A 12442-nucleotide genomic window follows, 5' to 3' on the forward strand; every position below is an offset into this window, starting at 1 on the left:
GTGCGTCGGCAACACCATAAAAAATGGATGTGTTTTTGTGTTGCGCTCCAGGGGACGGCAATCAAAGGCTCTTCTGGAGGCAGCAAAATAGCTTCCTCTTCATAGAACAAAGAGCATTGGTTTAAAGAAGCCTGGATGAAAAGCAGCGCTGATGCAACCTCCGGGACGTTGTGTGATAAAGACGGAGGGATCGGAAGTGACTGTGTTCTTATGTACTGTACACAACATGCATGGATGAGTAATGAGAGCCTTGTCCAGCATACATGGGTTCCTGAGCATCATGCATTCCAGTACTGAGACTTGCTTGGGATGAATCCGTTTTCGGTGTGTTTTTTTGCAGTATGTGGACTGGAATGCTTAAGGTCGAGTTTTCGAGACTCTATTTGATCATCTGTAAACAGATGTACAGTACAAAGTCATTGCTTGTAGGCTGACTCACTACTAGGCGGAGCTTAGCCGAGCTGGAAAAGACAGGAGACTCCTGTATTAGCACCACTGTCATATGACACACATCCAATCATCTTCACAAGTGTCAACAGGGTTGTCTATTTCAAACCAGCCAGGAACAGACCTGCTTTGACGTTGCTGCTAAGTAAGTGTGATTCTAATGCTCATCCTTTTCCTTGTTCCCTCCACTACCCCAGTCTCCACACTTTGTCTCATTCTTCAGTTCTGTCTTTGTTAACTTGTTAGAGGGGACTTATGAATGTTTGAGGTCTCTGTCACTGATGTCAAGACAGAGTCTCAGTTGGTTTCTCAGGCAGAGAGCTGTCGCAAAGCAGTACCTCAGCGTCAAGATGATGTGTCTGTACACTTAATGAAATCATGTTAAGTCTAACTGAATCTTCTGTTTGAACCTTTGGAAACGAATGTATCTACTTCTCAGTTCAGCCATTCCAATATGGGAGGGGATGTAGGAGAATGTTTTATAAGACACCAGATGTGTAATTTAGTTTGGCCTTAATGTGCAAATAACAGTCCACACCTCATCCTAAACCTGTACTGCAGGGCATGATGTCTTTCAAGTAGTAGTCAGTAGAACCATCACATCCCAGCTCCCTCAGTGATGTTCTCATCCAACCTCTCTCATCAAAATGAAAAGGAGTTTGTCTTCAAGGCTTCAGTGTATCTTTTCATGTACTGGGCTGGAGATAGAAATGCCAGGATGTTACTAATGATCACGCACCAATGCCTGGAGAGCCAGCCTTTTCATGGCTCCTCAAGGAGATTATTAGTCATTCCGCTTCTACATTAGAGGCCAATCAGATGACCGGTGGTGGAGTTTTATCATTGGTCACACGTCCTCATTGGTTTTTGGACATATCTGTTGCATACTGTTGAAATCACCCTCATGGTGATGTTTTGCTCATTCCATCCAGGTGAGAATCTTCCAATAAAACTTTATTTTTACTTCATGTGAAAAGATGGAGGAGGGTGGTGTAACAACAAAACTCCTTGTCCTCCAGAAGTCTGTTGATGTTACAGATGTGTCTGGTTAATAGCTCATTAGGAAGACTAAGAGTGTGCTAACATAATATAAAATTTTTGTTAATTTTTTTTAAATTCTTGAATGCTCTGCTCACACTGGTTACTCCTTAGGGATCCTCCTACCCTATGAACTTACATTGCTTCTCTCTCTTATCTGTTGTAAGAGGTTGTAAGAGGGGAGATTCAGGCAGTAAGAAATCACACTGTCTGATTAGTAGGACACACAGTAGAGTCCTGGGATGCTGAGCTATGAGCAGAAAACTATTCAGTGTCAGTGATGGCATGCTACACATTTTTCTGTTTAAATTATGTGATTGCTTGCTCTTTAATGGAAATAGGAGAGAAAATGTAGTCCATATTTTTCTACTACAGGAGTGTTTTAGATTGTGTTCTTACAAAACTACAGACTTTGTTCAAAACTAAAAACATACCGTTGCTGTCAAAACATAGAGACTGAGTGGTTTCACACAATACGAAAAAGACGCCTCCTCCCCAAATCAATCCCAACACCTGAGGTATCGAATGGGCAGAATGCAGTGACAGAACTGTGACAGTTGAAGTCTCTCCCCACAGCGCACGATCCTGAAATGAGGTGAAACCTTTCTTTTGGGATGAAAGGGAAAATGAATATCCAATGGTGCGTTGCTTGTCGGGCGAGAGGGGAGCCTTGCCAGTGTGGTGGGCGGGACGTCTGATAAACATTTCATGTTTCATCATGTTGACCTCTTGAGAAATGAGGGATGGGGAATGCAATCTTCTTCTTTTTCATGTCTCCCCCTGTATGAGTATCAATAGAGACAGATTTTTTTTTTTTTAAGATGTGTGTATTCTCCCATTTTTTCCATTCACTCAGTAGCATGCTGAGTGCCATATTGGAATCATGGTGTGGCAACTGCCAACAGAATTTCAACAGACTTTGTTCCTGGGTTCCTAATCTCACCTGCAGAAACAGGTATGTGGTCTTGGCACTTTAGGCAATATTTTGGATTGCCCCCCCTGTGACCAGCATCTTGCATTTTCTAACCAGTGGTATTACTTTTGTGTTTGTTAAACTTGTGCTATACTTTTTTTAAATCGGTTCTTCTGTCTAATGGTTTTCAGTGCAAATTTACTTTAGCTCAGTTGGTTTTTGGTATTGCATGTTTTACTTCAATTCATGAAATAAAGTCTTCAAAATGAAATCTTCAAAATAATCTCCGATTTCGATTTTATATTCTACATCTTAGTTTGTATTTGTTTTATTTCTGTTTTGGTTAAGGTGAAAACCATGTGTTAACTATCTTATTTCCTGGTTGGCTGGAGTTAAGCTCAAAGTGATGTCACCCTAAACTACCCACCGTTGGTTAAAATGTACACTGATACTCTTCAGTATCAAACAAGTAAGCGTAATTGGAGTCAATTGGAGCAAATGGTCTGTAGATTGGTTCCCAGGTGCCCGTGCAAAATTGAACAGCTACTGCTGAGAGAGAGAGAGAGAGGGAGAGACAGACAGACACAAGGAGGGGAAAAGAAAGAAACAGGAAGGACTGGAGGGGAAGAGAAAAAGAGAGATGTTTTCAGCAGTAGAAGTAGTGTGGCTCCACATCCATATCTGGCATGGCACAGTCATTAATGCAGGTTGGCTGTGTTCTGCAGATGATTTGGAGCTTTCGCTCTCTCTATGTCTCTCTGCATGTCTTTCTCACACAGTCTCCTCCGAGACACATACAAGCTGCTGCGGATGAATCATTCATGCTAAAGGTGTTGTGGTTATCTCTGTACAGGTTGACGATGGCACCACTGTTTGTTTGATAAAACTAATGCCATGCCTCGCTCCTTCGTGGCCAGGCTGAAATATTGATAAGCCCTCCTCACATCCGCTTTCAGGTCACTTACTATCGGACTGCCAAAAGCACAACAAAAATGGGCCACTGTGAATCCAAATGCCCCTTTCTGCTCTGCTATCTGGCATCCATGTGAGCTGAATTTAAAGATGGCTAACTGTTACTAATTTTGAAATAATCAACTTTTTATCTCTAATGGTTCAAAGTGGAATGTTTCAGGAATCCACATCTTGCCATTTCATTGTCTTCTTTGTCTTCTTCTTCTTTGCAGTAGAGATTTGTTTGGGGTCTTGTGGATCTTACTTTTACAAGAGTTGTAAACATTCACTTTCTATTCTCTGTTCCCTTGTAGAGAAATAGAAGACTCAATGGAACAAAGAAGACTAAATTGAGATGAAATGATGAGAGAAAGAACCAGTTCTAAGGATTGAACTAGGAGCATTTGCCTTTCTCCAGTATCTGACAAGTGAACATTTTCAAGCTTGGAAGAAGCTTTGGCTTCGTGTGGGATAAAAAGAGGTTTGATGGAGCGGTTTGTTTAAAGCCTGGCAGTTCTGTACTGATAAACTGCAAAGCAGAGACGCATCATCGTTCTCCAACACATCGATGGGGAAGAAAGTTTTTGTGTGTTCTTTTGCATAGTGGGTTACCGAAAGTTCCCTTGTGGTCTGAAGAAAGGGGGATGCTTAAACATTCATAGAACTCTCGCTCAACAGGCGTTTCCATGGCAACACAACAGTCTCAGTGCAAAGCATTGAAGGCCGGCTTAACTGTCTGACTCGTTCAGACGGTATGGTTTATCTGCACATCTACTCTCATTGCGTGTCTGGTTTTAACTAGTTTCCTCACTCCAACTAATGGCAAGAGGGGCTCGAATCACCAATATCAAACACAAATGGCAAAGAATAAATAATAAAGAATAAAGAATAAATAAGCACACTCACAATATCCTTTCATTAATAAAGAATTCTGCTAAGCAAAAACAAGAACATTGTGTTTATGGATTAGACTACATTCAATGAAAGATCCAAGGGTATTCAATCTCATAGCCTTCATCACCTAGAAGACAGGTGAAATACAATTGCCTCCAACCCAGATATTTCCAGAACTCACAGACGCAAAACAAATCCGTTTTCTGTTCTCCTGGAATGAGGCAAAAACATCTCATAGTCACTGTACAGTAGGACATTGTGGCATGGTGTGGCATGACCCTGACCTACTGTGAAACAAATATCTCATATGTGCTGGCTACTGGGGTTAATCTCTGCTTTCCCTCTGCTTATCCCACACACACTCCACACCTGAAACCCCTCGCCTGCCCCTCTAATGTCCTCTCCAGACTCTCACTGGAAGGATTAAGAGATTACAGGCTAGTGTGTGTGTTTCTGCTTCTGTGTATAAGCGTATGTGGTGCCACGGTCTGAATGAGTGACAATGTGTGGGTGTGTGTGTGACACATGACCAAACCGCATACTATGATTTGTTACTGATTTCTGTTTCTATTTTTAGTTAGATTAGTGACTAATGTGTATATCGTATGTATGTGTGTGTTAGTTGAGGGTTACATTCCCTGGTACTTGTGGACATTGCATTATGTCTGTGGTAAAAAAAAAACACTGAAGTTAACACTCAGTTTAAATGAGTTTTGCAATAGTGTCTTGTATGAAAACTGTATGAAGGCTTTCCATGTGCTTTGGTACAGAGAAATGTCCAACAATTTCCTTCACACACTAATAACCGCCTTATCTGTGGGTGACCATGAAGGAAGCATGAGGAACCGAGGACAGAGAAAAACTACTTTTTGTAACACTGGCCCTCATTGTCTGTAACCATTTGTTTTAGGGAGAGAAGTGTGAAATGTGATTTTAAACAAGAGGGAGACAAGTGTATGCTGTTCAGTAAAGATGAACGATGGTTTATTCTGGCCTATTTCAGAATAGGAGTCCAAGTATAGTGAAGGATAACACTGCCCCCTGCTGGTCTTCACTGCAAAAACACTGATTTCCATTGCAAGAACATTATCATCTTCAGTACTTCAAATGTAATGGATATAATTTAGTGTATTTAAATTAACTACAGTCATACTCAGCGCTTGTCACAATCAACCTTCAAGAAAAAAAAGTTTGGAAGTTACTTACTAAATCACAGCTACAGTTAGAAACACAATGCCTACATGGAGTTCATGTTCAAAACAATAACTATTCAAACATCTAATGCAAGCAAAAAAGTTTAAGCAAATAAACAAACTATGCATACTGCAAGTTGCTTGAAATTCAGATTCTATGAAATGATACATGGTAATTAGTTTGGCCTTTTATGAATTTCATTAATAAAGACACAAGATGTCCGGTGAACAAGAACATAATAAACAAATGTATTCGCAGTTTCTTTATACTACCGAAGGGAAAACTGTTTATTTTCCATAATCAGCAGTTTGAACAATTGCCACTGAATAATCATGAGCTCAAGTTTCTTCTATGGGTTTTAACACGACTGTACTCAATCCACAAACACACACACACGCTGTCCCTGGCCCTCCCCTGTCATTGACCGGCAGCATCCCCTTCCCATCAGTGGCTAATGAGGGAGGACGTTTTTCACTTTATCCTGTAATTGGCCCTGTGGAGCATTTTAATGGAATCACGGCAGGAAATGGGTTCTTAACTACTACACGATGCCCTTGTGCCTTCCCTCTCTCCCTCTGTCTCTACCCTCCTTCCCTCCCTGCTCTGGGTGGGTTCAAGGTGCTCCTGCCTCTTGTCGTGCACCCCACACTGAGGTTTCCCAATTAATTGCTGTCATGTTTGCTTCATGGCGGAGACACCGTAAGTGGCGTTGACAATTTGTATTACAGAGCCCATCTCATGCATGGGTGGGCAGTGAGATGGGCTCAGGGCTAATAGGCTGAGGGTGCGGACGGCAGGAACTCTGGGAGCATGCGAGGGTCCACTGGAGACTGCACTACAGCTACTGGACGGAGGAAGAAAGAGAGGGAGCGAGAAGAGCAGAGAGAAAAAGAGAGATAGAGAGAAGGGAGGAGTTGGAGAAACACATTTACTATTCATACAGAGAGGAGACGTTTTTATTTGCACAGATAAGTCGCACTTAGTTAGGTTTCAGGGAATATTTGAATGTTTTCTTCAAATATTGTCATCATAATTACTTTCTTGGACTGATTGACCCTGTAGAAATAGATATCCTGCCAAAAGAAAACTGGCCAGAGGGGGTTCCATATTACCAGTCAAGCAGGAGCCTGCTGAAAACACTGTGATATGATCATGGGCCTCGGTGGACTTGAGATTACCAAGCCTGCTTTGTCAGACTTCCTCTTACCACTTTCTGTCTCTTCTGCTGCACAGGCCTACTGTCTGTAATTGGATCATGTGTGCCTGATCACCCCCCATTACCTGGACTGACAGAACCTGTCTGGGCTGGTTTCAGAGAGGAGTCAGCAGGGGAACAACACAAGGAGAGCTGGGGGAAGTGATAGAGCAGGAGAAAAAAAGAGCAGGAGGGAAATGGAGGGAAGGAGATGGGAAGTGGGAAGGTACATAATGAGAGGGTTAATCTTTTGTTTTCATGAAACTGAAAAGACGATGAGGTTTTGAAATGTTCTAACCAATACATTTCTCTCAATGAAAAACAAGTACATTGGAATTAAACTGTGAATTCAATGAAAGCAAAACAGGTTGGCTGTTACCTTTCAATCAAACCTAATCAAGCATCCAGCCTACCAAGATGTTCCTTTTCTACAATAACATTTGACACTGTTATTTTCAGCATGTTCATGGACTAATTTGTGAAACCATGCTCTTGTGTTGTTTTGTTGACATGTCCCACCCACATTTTCAAAATGGCATATCGGTCCCGTCATCTTTTCATTGAGAAAAATTACAGTTACATCCTTGGTTATAAAAAAAGGAGCTATCCCATCCACATTTGAAAACCAGTCCCTGTCAAAACTGGTTGAAATCAACAAAGGTTTCTTCTTCTCGATGCTGCAGCCCAAAACGATGAGAGCCCTTGTTTCATTTAAAACAAAAAAACACATTTATGCAATGAAGTATGGTTTGTGAAGTGGCTCAAAATTAAATGTTATTCAAATGACCACCACAACCCTAATTTATTGCACTAAGAATGTGTTTTGTTATAGAAAGGTTTTGAGGTACAGGTAACTGACAGTAGGCCTATCAGAAGCATTCTGCAAAAAGCTAGTCCAATTACTAGGCATTTTAAGTAACTCCCTAACACACTTACCAAGCCAAAGGGCTTTGCAATAAGTTGTCATATTAGCAATAGTACTTTGAATAGAAGTGCTGATGTAGTTGTTGCACTGCGTAGTTGTGAAAAAGGCAATAAAGATATTGCTATTTGCCTTGGATTCAGACCGTTGCATATCCATCATGCCTTGTTTAGAACTAATAGGCAACACATGTAATACGTTTTTCATGCCCATGAACATTCAGGTTGTATGCTTGATGTTAGGCTAGAGAAAGTTAAGCTACTTTCAATTCCTAACCGATACCATAAATAGCCCAAGGCTGTGTGGGTCGTGTCTTACACAGAGACTATAAAGGTCTCATTGTCATTGATTTCAGTCATCCACATCTTTTGATAAGCCGGTGGCATCTGCTTGCGTCAGATCATGGATGTCATCAGCTTGGCTATCGAGTCAAGGTCACTATGAAGTAGGGAGAGAATAAAATTGAAATAGAACAATGGTGACTTCATTTTTCAAAGCTGCGTCTGTAGGCTCAAGGTTGCTGAGGTTTAATGGTGTGTGAAACGACAATCTGAATGTGGCAATTCTCTACGTAACATAGCCTACTTGCGTGCGACTGACCATTCATGGCCAAAGTGCGGGAAAATTGGCATCAACGGCCGTTAAGATGTCGGTGAACAGAGTCCAGAGCAGGTAAAGAAAACTGGCTGTTTGTGACCTCCCTTGTCACAACGACAAAAGAATAGCTTACAGACTGTCGACTCATATTGCCCCATTAGGCCTAACTGCATACTAGTCCAGACATCCCAACCCGCAGAAACTCATTTCAGGCCCCCCCCCCCCCCCAAACCAGCACCTACACTATTGAAATGGAGAATCGGCATGTCTGCTAGTCAAGGGGGTGGGCGAATATGTTGTAAATGTATATCCTTCACTCATGCCGTCAGTAGTTCAGTTGCTTTTAAAGATCCTGTAAAGCAAGTTCCATGGTTTGCTTCTCAGTACATTATATACGTGTGAAATGAGTTCCTGAAAGCATGTGCAAAACGCGAAAACTTTGTTGCATTGAAATGTGGAGTTAGACCATTGAACAGTTTCTCTTCCGTTTTTAGCTCAAGTTTCGTATAGGCGGAGCCAAAACCCGACCGATCTACGTCACAGCGACCTATCTACGTCAGATCACAGACGGTTGCATTCTGTTACTCAGCTGGTGTGACGCAAAGACAAAGTAATTAATACATAAAACAATCAGAGACTGCAGGGAGGTCTGTTCCGATATCTGCAATTGATTTAGCTAGTGTTGTTGCTAAATTCAATCAATTCGAGGGGGTGGAGATTCAGCTCCTTCAGGCGACACCCCCCCCCCCCCCCCAGTCTCAAGCAGAAAAGACTGCTGATTTTCAAAGCCTACTTGTCTGTGTTTCTTTATTTATTTTTTATTTGGATGGGTAGTTAACTACACATTCTTCTGTGGTGTGCTGAACTTAAAACTCATTTTCAATTCCACTTTAAAGGATCTTTAAATTAATCTAGCCAGTTCATAACAAGTGAGGGGTGCGTTGAGCAAGCATTGTAAAAGTTTTTCGAATACTTCCTGTGTTTTAATGGTATGGCTAAAAAGTTCAAGTTTATATTTAGTAATTTAGTCGCACAACTGTAGCTATTTGACAACTGGTTTGTCCTTGGCTGTAAATAATACTCTGGTCATCTCTACTAGATAGGGCCTATCCAGATTCAGAGATTTGAGATGAGACCAATCCCCATATGCAGTGGGTGCCCATATGATTTCATCTACATTTGAATGTTTGTTTGTGCAATAAAGTCTACATCCACACAATTGCCGGCAGCTCTCCGCCCAGGAGCAGGGGTTGCTGGGAAATGTCACACAATCTGCATAATTTCATATTAATAGTAATGTGGGAAATGATTGGATTCTGGTTGGTGGCTAGTCTACCGAGGACATTTCTTATTTCATGCACTCTTAAATTAATTTTCCTCTGAAGACATCTGCGTATATGCATGTGTGTGCATGTGTGTATTATGCAATTGGTATGTTTGAGCCTTCCTGTGTAGGTTGTCTTTTATGTGTGTAAATGTATGTGTGTGCGTGTGTGTGAGAGAGAGATACAGTAAATGCATTGAAACGAGAAGCCTACATGTATTTTTCATGTGTCAGCCTTATACATTCTACACATACAGTAAGTATTCATGATAACTCCCTGTTACGGCTCTCTTGGGCTTGCCTATATAGGGAGACATGGATACAAGTGCATCTAAAATATTTATATTAAAGTAGCCATGACCTTTTCCTATTAATCTGTATATGTCAATAGGGTTTGCACACTTTTGTGAATTCCAAGAGAACCAGAGACTTTGAGGGTACACTTTGGAGATACAGGTAATTGTTTTATATACAGTACCAGTCAAAAGTTTGGACACATTTTCCCCATGTGTCCGAACGTTTGACTGCTACTGTATACAAACAAACACACACTCAAATAAACATTCACACATGCACACATATAGATACACACACACATACACACACATATATAAATACACACATACACACATATACACATACAGATATACACAGACAGATACACATATAGATACACATGCACACACACACACAAGCAAAGCACAGGTTGAGAAAGTATCACGTTGTTCACATCACGTGTGCCAGTCAAAAGTACACATTTTCCCAAGTTCCAAACTTTTGACTGGTACTGTATATAGTCACATAATCACATATAGTGATCCAACACACCTGATTCAAATGAATGATCGTTAACGGGCTTTTGCCTAACTAGATAACGACCCATTCATTTGAATCAGGTGTGTTGGAGCAGGGAAACATCTAAAACATGCAGGACAGGGGGTCCCTGAGGACCAGGATTGAAGACCTCTGCCGTAAAATGTCTGACCTTGACGATACTGACTCGTATCTTTGCAGTGTCTGTGTTTTAACATTCCTCTACTGAAGTGGGAGATGTCTGTGCACCCCCCTAAAATCTGAGATTCAAAGTTTCCCGGGCAAGCATCACTTCAATTTTAATTTTAAAGGTCTGACATCATGCATGGGAGAGTGTGCAGGTCTTGGTGTAAACCAGACGTAAACCATGGATCAACCAAAAAATCTAATTATGCTGCTAAAATGAAATTTATTTTCAGACCTTGGGCACACATTGGACTCACATGCCTACAAACTTGGAGGGACTCAGCAATGCATTTCAGTTAAGTGTTGATATTCACAACCACTAACTGTCACCCACTGCCAGTTAGCCTACATGCTAATAAACTACACTTATGCTGGGGACACACTACAACACTACCCAACCTTTTTTGCGCCACGTCGGTTTCATATAAGACATATTTTCACGAACCGGCAGGGACGAACTGGGGGGAAAGATAGGCCATGGACTTTGATCCAAACTGGCTCACCAGAACCGGCCCCCGCTAGCACAGCTGCCCTGCTAATGCATGCACATTCTGAGTTTGATGTCATCCTAGATAAATACTTTTACATCTAATGCGAGCGCGCGGAGCGCACGAGAATTTTATTTTTGCTGATTTGAGCGAAAATCGTTTTTTAAGCTTTATGTAAAATAAAAAAACAGCCGTTTTTATATTGGTAAAACCTTGTCTAATGAATGTGATGTCTTTTTGTCTCAATCTTTCAGCCCCATCTTTATGTTTCTTAGCCTGGTTTTCCATCGTTATATTGTTACTAGCTTTATTCCGTGATTTTGTTTGATTGCTGTCATGGCAGAAAATCCCGTTTCACAAAGGATGGAAGCAGGGTTTTCGGTGCTTTTGTGGCAATTTCAAGATATTCAGCCTTCAACCAAAACACCGGCAGAGTTGTTGACTCAAATAGGCTGGTAACTATCACGTGGCATATGTGTCAAGAGGAAGAAACGTGCTTGATAGTTAACGCCTAATGAAGAGCATAAACTTGCTAAAAAATGAGTAAACAAATGTCTTTGCAGATATTTTTTGCTTAGGGGAAAACGCCCGCAGAGAAGGAGAGAATCCGGTCATTTTTCTGAATAAAACGTCTTTCAGATTCTGATAATCAATTAAAAGGAAATAATGTTATTGTTTTTTTCTGTGCGGTCCGGTACCAAATTACCCACGGACGGGTACCGGTCCGCGGACCGGTGGTTGGTGAACGGCCGATTTCGCCCCTTCCGAGGTAACGTCCCGAATCCCGATTTTCTTGATGGTTCTACAGATTATTTTATCAGATATTCCCTTGGTGTGAGGTGTGTCAAGAGCAGGGGCGATTCTAGGATCAGACCTTTAGGGGTGCACAGCCCCCAATGAGAATGTGACATGAATACAGTGCCTTCTAAAAGTGTTAAACCCCATTGCTAATAAATCCCTAATTTCACTGGATAACAATTAATACATGTATTTATTATTATGCCAAATATTGAAGGAATGAAAAAACGAAGGATATCCCTTTCTTCTTATTCAACATGTTGAATATTTGCGATCAGAAATCCTGATGTGTGGGGGTAACCCCGAGGACAAACCCCAAGATTATCACGTGAAACGAAACAATATCCAATCAGAAAACAAGCTGAGAGAAAACAGAAGCATAACAAACGGAGTCACGGCGCAACACAAAGTTAAATGGAATTGATTTGTGGCAACAGCAAACCCTTTTCTTTTTTTTCCGTGAATTTTCTGTGAAAATCATTCCAAACACTATCATCGCAATTTCTTCCTGCATATAGTCCACCATGCTTATTCTTAAATCTCGACAGATTTTGCGAGATTTCTTGTGGTAACAGTCGGGACACTGGTTGGAAATCTGTTTTTGTGTGGTGTGCTGTCTTTGACAAATCATGGCACACCACACACTGTAGGAGCAAAATGGCTAAATCTAGGATTTTTTATC

Source organism: Hypomesus nipponensis, chromosome 17, assembly GCF_054491055.1.
Source record: "Hypomesus nipponensis isolate SF chromosome 17, ASM5449105v1, whole genome shotgun sequence".
In the NCBI taxonomy this organism is placed as follows: domain Eukaryota; kingdom Metazoa; phylum Chordata; class Actinopteri; order Osmeriformes; family Osmeridae; genus Hypomesus; species Hypomesus nipponensis.